Source organism: Gavialis gangeticus, unplaced genomic scaffold (assembly GCF_001723915.1).
Source record: "Gavialis gangeticus isolate Ggan-Ray unplaced genomic scaffold, GavGan_comp1, whole genome shotgun sequence".
Taxonomy (NCBI): Eukaryota; Metazoa; Chordata; order Crocodylia; family Gavialidae; genus Gavialis; species Gavialis gangeticus.
This window is the reverse complement of record NW_017729027.1, coordinates 32632011-32639523: the sequence shown is the minus strand read 5'-3', so window position 1 is coordinate 32639523 and position 7513 is coordinate 32632011. Positions and strand designations below refer to the sequence as shown.

The 7513-nt window shown below is 44.6% G+C and overlaps 1 long non-coding RNA gene across 1 annotated transcript in view; it reads left to right on the top strand.

The window, feature by feature from the left end:
- Positions 1–7513, top strand: part of LOC109299978 — a 205276-nt gene that overhangs the window by 6860 nt on the left and 190903 nt on the right. The window lies entirely within an intron of this gene.

The following is a 7513-nucleotide window of genomic DNA, read 5'->3' as shown; positions in this document are numbered from 1 at the left end:
GTTTAAGTTGGACATCAGGAGGCGCTACTTCACGGTCAGGGCGGCTAGGGTCTGGAACCAGCTTCCAAGTGAGGTGGTGCAGGCTCCCACCCTGGGGGTTTTTAAGAGGAGGTTGGATGACCACCTTACTGGGGTCATTTGACCCCACTGCTCTTCCTGCCATGGCAGGGGGTCGGACTAGATGATCTGCTCAGGTCCCTTCTGACCCTAGAAACTATGAAACTATGAAACTATGGATTCAGCTGAATTGAATTGGGACAGTGACCCAAATCAGCAAATTGAATCACTGTCTCCTGAATCAGGCTGAAATCAAATCGAATATGGCCTGCTTCACACACCCCTAATAACCAGAAGACTGTGGTCGCTTGAAATAAGTAAACCAAGCTGTTGGTGCAAGAAGAGGGGGAATGGCAGTGCCATATTTGTACTTGACTTATTCTTGGTTAGGCCAGGGGCTTGACTAAGGGGTAACATCAATTATAGAACAGACTCATACAGAGGGGGTCATATTTTTTGTGGGGGAGCAAGGGGAGTGGCAGTATTCTTGCAAAACTGTACTCACACAGTAACCACAGTGAGGCTCTGTGTGTGCCTTCAGTGCTCAAAGGTCCATGTTCTAAGTTAGGGCAGGTACAGTGTGTATCTTTTCTGGGATTCTGGTTTGTATAAACACTGTGGCAGTTGTAGACATACCAAATACGGCTGGGGGCTGTGGTAGATTTCTTGGACTCAGCTTCTTTAGCATTGTTCAAATGCCATATGTTTCATTAGAAGGAAATGTTGCTTGGATTAAGTTATCCAGATGTGTGATATTGCTCTCCTCTCTTATACAAGGGATGAAATAGTTAATATGCTTGACATTTAAATTATGATTGAGTTCAACCAATCAGTGGATGGTACATGACTCTCGGAGCTGTTTTTTCAGGCCCTCTGCAGCTTCATCTCTACTTTAGTTGTAGTCAGATTCCAGTTGTAGAGGTTTTCATACCAGCTAGACTTGTTTTTAGCAACAAAAGCTAAGATTTTGTGGAACAAGACTGTAGCTTCCGAGGTGTTGCTATGGGGTAGGGTTGTCTTAAATCTTAAATACTTGCTTGGCTTAAACTGCTGGAATTTTTCAGTAGTCAGATTTTTGTTTTTTCTCCGCCATGGTCACCCCCAGTGTTGTGAGGGTGGCAAAAAGGGGCAGCACTTCCTTGAACCTTACTGTCCAGTTCTAACATATTCACTCTCTATTGACTTCCACACACACAAATGAATGATGAGAGCTATTCATGACTAAAAATGGTAACTAGAATATATATTTGTGAAATAAACAGGTCATTGTGAATTATTTGTTCAACCCCATTTGTTGCTGTGTGAGAAGTTTGTTTTTTCCCCCAGATCTATGCAAGTGTTTTTTTTTTCCCCCTAGGGAAAATGAAAAGAAAAACTATGTTTGCTATAAATTTGTTTCTGGCTATATATTCATCTCAAATTTCTGCTAGTGTACTTCTTTCACTTTGGGGTGTGGAGTGGTACAGTCCCTGATGAATACAGCTACCAGGCAGCAGGCCTTAGATGTAGTTATAAGGGCAAGATTGCACTTTTGCTGGTATGTCTTGTTCTTTTGGGGGCAACTAGGATAAACTATATCAGCAAATGCTCAATTTTGCTAGTACATTTAGCATCCGCACTAGGAATACTTTGCATTTTTTAATATACTACTATAGATCTACTGGGAAAGCCCTCTTAACATGGGCATAGCTTATGAATCTTTGGTTAACTATTGGAAAAGGAGTTAAAATGTTTGTAAGTTGTTACTGAATGTGCACATAGTGAATAAACTATATAATTTATTAGTTAGGTAAAATCTGTTCAAATGTTTTTTCTTTCTCAATTGTTGCAGAAAAACCATCTGTCACTGAACTCTTGCTCTCTCTACTGAGGTAGAAAACCATGAGTTGAAACAGAAGTGGCTTTTCTTCTTTGTCTCCGCACCAGAACTGCTCCTTCATTTTATCTGTGAGCTAGAAGCATATTTCCCTTCCATCAATGACGTTCATAGACCTTTCAGTTTCACCACTGCCCTCCTTAGTTAGAAAAATGGAGGGGACTTTTTTCTTTTCAACTTTCCCACTTACTGCTCCTCTTTGCTCTTCCATTACTGCTGTCAGTGATCTAAGGGCCAGATTCTGTTCCACCTATTAGGTACTACAGTGGACTTATGTGTTTATGTGCTATTCTACCCAGTTCAAGTCCCTGAGAGTGTTAGTACAAAAGGTGGGTAGAGTTAAACCCTGACTCCATGCGGTGTCCAACGACTAGGGAGATGACTCCTCTGGACCCTCTCGATAATCTGAAGATTCAATTCTGATTGGGAGAATCAGCAATTCGTCCATAGACACAGCTTTATATGTTTTTTCTACATACACCAGGTATGGCTCATGAATGCTGAAATGGTGGGGCAGATGCAGTGTCCCACAGGAGTGAGGAGGGACCCCCTGTGTGCTCAGCAGCAGACCCAGAAGTGGAACAAAAGTACTTGCAGCCCACTTCCAGGTCCACCACTGAGTGCACAGGGGACCCAGTGCCCCCGTAGCTCAGCAATTAGCCATGGGGTGTCTATCTAGTCTCCTTTTGAAGACCCCCAGGGTAGGAGCGAGGACTACTTCCCTTGGAAGTTGGTTCCAGATCCTAGCTGCCCTGACTGTGAAGTAGTGCCTCCTGATATCCAGCCTGAATCTGCTCTCTGTCAGCTTATGGCTGTTGTTCCTTGTTACTCTGGGTAGTGTTCAGGGGAATAGGACTCTCCCATTAACTGCTGATTTCCCCTGGCCAGTTTATAGATGGCCACCAGATCCCTTCTCAGCCTCCTCTTGTGGAGGCAGAACAGGTTCAGATCCCATAGCCTATCCTCATAGGACCTGCCCTGCTGCCCCCTGATCATGTGAGTGGCCCTCCTCTGGACCCTCTTGATGTTGTCCACATCCCTCCTGAAGTGCAGCACCCAGAACTGGATGCAGTACTCCAGCTGTGGCCTGACCAAGGTCACATAGAGGGGGAGAATCGCCGCCTTGGACCTGCTCGTGTTGCACCTGTGGATACATGACAAGGTGCGGTTAGCTTTTCTGACTGCATCCCCACATTGATGGCCCATGTTCATCTTTGAGTCAATAATGACTCCAAGATCCTTTTCTGCCTCTGTGCTGGTGACAGGGGAGTTCCCCAGCCTGTAGGTATGCTGCTGGTTCTTCCTCCCCAGGTGCAGTACCTTGCATTTGTCAGTGTTGAAACCCATCCTATTCTCATCCGCCCACCTCTGTAACCTGTCCAGATCTGATTGCAGCCTGCCCCTCCCCTCTAGAGTGCCTACCTCCCCCCACATCTTAGTGTCATCTGTGAATTTGAACAAGGAGCTATTCACCTTCTTGTCCAAGTCGCTGATGACAATGTTGAACAGTGCGGGCCCGAGGACCGAGCCCTGCGGGACCCCACTGCCCACATCCCTCCAGGTCGAGAAAGACCCATCCACCACCACTTTCTGGGTACAGCCCTCCAGCCAATTGGTGACCCATTTGACTGTGGAGGTGTCGACACCACAGTCACCTAATTTTTTAATGAGAATGGGGTGAGAGACAGTGTCGAAGGCTTTTCTAAAGTCCAGAAAGACTACATCCACTGCGATGCCTGCGACCAGGGATTTAGTGACCTTATCACAGAAGGCCACCAGGTTGGTCTGACAGGACCTGCCTCTGATGAACCCATGTTGGTTGCCGCTAAGCCTACACTCCCCTGCTGGTCCCTCACAGATGTGCTCCTGGATAATTTTCTTGAAGAGCTTCCCCAGGACCGAGGTAAGACTAACAGGCCTATAATTTCCTGGGTCCTCCCTCCTCCCTTTTTTGAAAATGGGGACCACATTGGCCCTCTTCCAGTCCTCTGGCATCTTGCCAGAATACCATGAGTGCTCGTAAAGCTGTGCCAGGGGACCAGCAATGACCTCTGCTAATTCTGTCAGCACTCTGGGGTGGAGGTCATCAGGACCTGCTGATTTGGACATGTCTAGTCCCATCAGGAGGTCCCTGACTAGATCCACTCCAACCCGGGCCTGGCTGCACCTCCCCTGGGACCGTCAGGGACCATGAAGGGGGGAGGACCTAGTCCCTGCTCAGAAAAATGGAGGCAAAGAAGTTGTTAAATGACTCAGGTGAGGATGCATTAGGAAGCCATCATCCAGGGGTGCATGATGAAGTGCAATGGGAAGGTGCTGCCAGGTGGTCCAGCCTTCTTGGAAGGTGCTTTGCAGTAGGAGAGTGGGGACAGTGTTGGATTTAGATGACTTATTTGGCAACACTGGCAGGCACTTCCTTTCACTGAGCCTTCTCTTTACAGTTGATGCTGAAACTCTACTTTCAAAAAGCCATCTGGGATCATGCCCTTCTCTGTGTCTAAGGTAAGGGTCCTAATCACTAAACTATGCAGTCATACTCCTTATTGTACTCTCTGTCCCCATGCAAAATGGAGCCACTTCAACAGGAGTTAGAGAGTCCCTAGGCTGCCTTATTATTGCCTGCTGCTTAGAGCACTTTTTGGGGAGATGGGAGATTTGGTTGTAAACACACTCAAAGCCAGGAGGAAATTGAGCCTATATCCTGGCTGACTATTCTAACCACTAAATTATTAGATACATGAAGAGAGCAACCACTTTTCCTCCTCTGTCAGTGTTTTGAAGGAAAGCCACAGCTGCACTGTTTTGAGAAACCTTGGCAGATCAGTCCCCTTCAGGTGAAGGAATGTCAATCTCAATGGTACTTAGGTATGAGAAAGACACCAATCTTTTCATCTGTGTCAAGATGGAGGTGCTTCTGTGCATGTCTATAAACAGAACCTGCACTGACTTGGGTTCATGTAAAAAGTGAGGCAGTTTAAAGACTTTGGAAACCTCTGGAGTTTAGTGGTGACTGAACTACAGTTTTGAAGATCTAAATGTTGGATTGGGATACAAAAATTCTGCTTAAATTCTAGTTTAAACACCAAAGGCTGTGCATAAATTAATTTAATTATGTATTCATTTTCAAAGAGAAATAGAGGAGACTAGAGTGCAAAGCTTTTGAGGGGATAGCCAATGACGTGTAAAAAACAATAATATCAAGATTTAAATTTCTATATCCATATCTGCTTTTAGCATTGGAAGGACATAACACACTTGAAATTCTCTTCACTGTGTAGGTAGAGGGGTAGGGTGGAAATTCATGAACAGAATCTCAATATGAAAACAAGCTGGTGTGGAATCACATTCTCTTGACAATCATTCAACTTCCCAATCCACTACAAAGCAGCATTTGGCTTTTTAAAATGACCCAGAAACAGAACATGTTTTGGAAAATACTCAGGGTATCCTTGATAATCTGTTTCCGTGTCCCCTTTGGCGAGATGGTGAGGAATGGCACAGAGCATTCTTCGTGCCGATGGATTCAGTTAATTCTGGTACCCAACAAAATTATTGGAGTTTTCCCAGTAAAGACACATTTACATGTGCAATTTGTAGTTGCGTACAGTATGAAAGTGAAATGTTTCACTTCTTTTCTTCTACATGAAATTCGTTTCTGTGAATGACATGGAAATATAAATAACTACTTTATCTTAAGAAATCATGGCCTGAGTTTATTTGCGTTCTCTTTGTGGCTACCAATGGCCTTGAGACCATAGATGTCTGGGTGCAACTGGCTGGATTAAGTTGTATTAATTTCTGTTGGACAATGACATGAGAACAAGGGAAATGCCATCCATCCCGATAATCCTCTTTTATGCATTTTACACATAATTTGTCAGGAATGGAAAATGAAGCCTAAGATGTGCAAAAGCTAAGAGTATGTCAGAGTATATCAGCAGGATTTAAATCCACTCCATCAACATAACTTTCAATCATGAGGCATGCATCCCTGTCAGTTCTAAGCCAGAAAGTGTAAGTAAAAAAAAAAAAAAAAGTGCCAGCTCAATCCACTCCTCAGTCTAAGCTTTGAATAGCCAGCAGACCAGCTCCCAATGATTTTACACAATTGCGTGGCTCATACTGGGGAAGAATCATAGATAAATGTTTCCGATTGTACACTTCATTATAACTTTTCAATGCATCTTTAACTTCTTGGTGCTAGCATTCACTATGGGCATTTGATTGCAGGAAGGAGCCGTGTGCAGATAAATCCTGTTTCCTGGTGTAAAGATGTTAAATATAATTAGAACCTATTCATGGGAGCCAACAAAACAAATCTGTTTCCAGATGTTGGAACTTTCACATCATTGCTGGGAAACTTTTAAAAAAAGGGCTGAAGAATTTCTTACATCTTTCAAAGTAGCTTTTTATCAGCCTTTGACTACTAAACCTCAGTTCTGTCTGAGTAATCTTTGCTTAATCATATCTAACTTTTATGGCTCCCTCCTGAATTCCAAAACGATGAGCAATTAGGCAAGGAGAAATGGAAAAAAATGAGTTTAGAACATTTGATGATAGTTCTGTACCCCTCAACCCTGTGTTCTAATTATAAAACACATGAGCTAGAGAAATATTGTGGCATTAAAAAATGGAAACAGGATTTAAAAAAATATTAATGAAGGTCTGAAAACATATTTTAAAATGTAGGTTGTATAAGCTGTCAATCCCTATATATTGACAGGTCTGGTGTAATGTCTATTTTAGATTTTATGTATATGAATTTGCATGAGTATGAGCACTGTTAGGTACATTGCCTTAGAGTTCTCCTTCTGTATGGTGGATGACTTGAATAATAAGGGGCGACAAGCTTAAGGAGACGGGGCGCAGGTGGTAGTCTCCTCTCTTCTTCTGCTGAGTAGGCGGGGATGGTGACACGAGGCCTGCATTGGCGAGGTCAACCGGCGCTTATGTAGTTGGTGCCGCCAGGCAGGCCTTGGGTTCCTAGATAATGACCCATGCTTTAGGGCGGGGGACTTGCTGGGGTGGGATGGGCTTCACCTCTCTCCTAAAGGCAAGTGTGTCTCCTCTTCCAGGTTGACTGATCTTGTACAGTGAGCTTTAAACTAGCCTCGCCGGGGGAGGGGTCCGCAGGAAGACGAGGAGACACCACTTGAGCAAGACAGGTGACAAATGCAAGGAGTGCCCAGGTAAGAAACAGGGGTCCAGACATTCTCTCAAATCAGGGGGTGGCACACGCAGCTAGGCAAGGCCTTAAATGCCTATATACCAATGCTCATAGTTTGGGGAATAAACAGGAGGAACTTGCCCTCAGAATAGCCAGTTCAGACCCAGACATAATAGGGCTAACAGAAACGTGGTGGGATTCATCCCACAACTGGGCAGTTAGCATTAGGGGCTATAGGCTTTACAGGCGGGATAGAGGAGGAAGGAAATGTGGGCATGTGGCGCTCTATGTCAAGGAGCAATATGCATCCTCTGACAGCAGAATGGGGTCAGAGGACGGGCAAGCTGAAGTGCTATGGGTCAAGATACAAGGGAGCCGTGGGGAGAGGGATCTAATGGTGGGGGTCTACTACA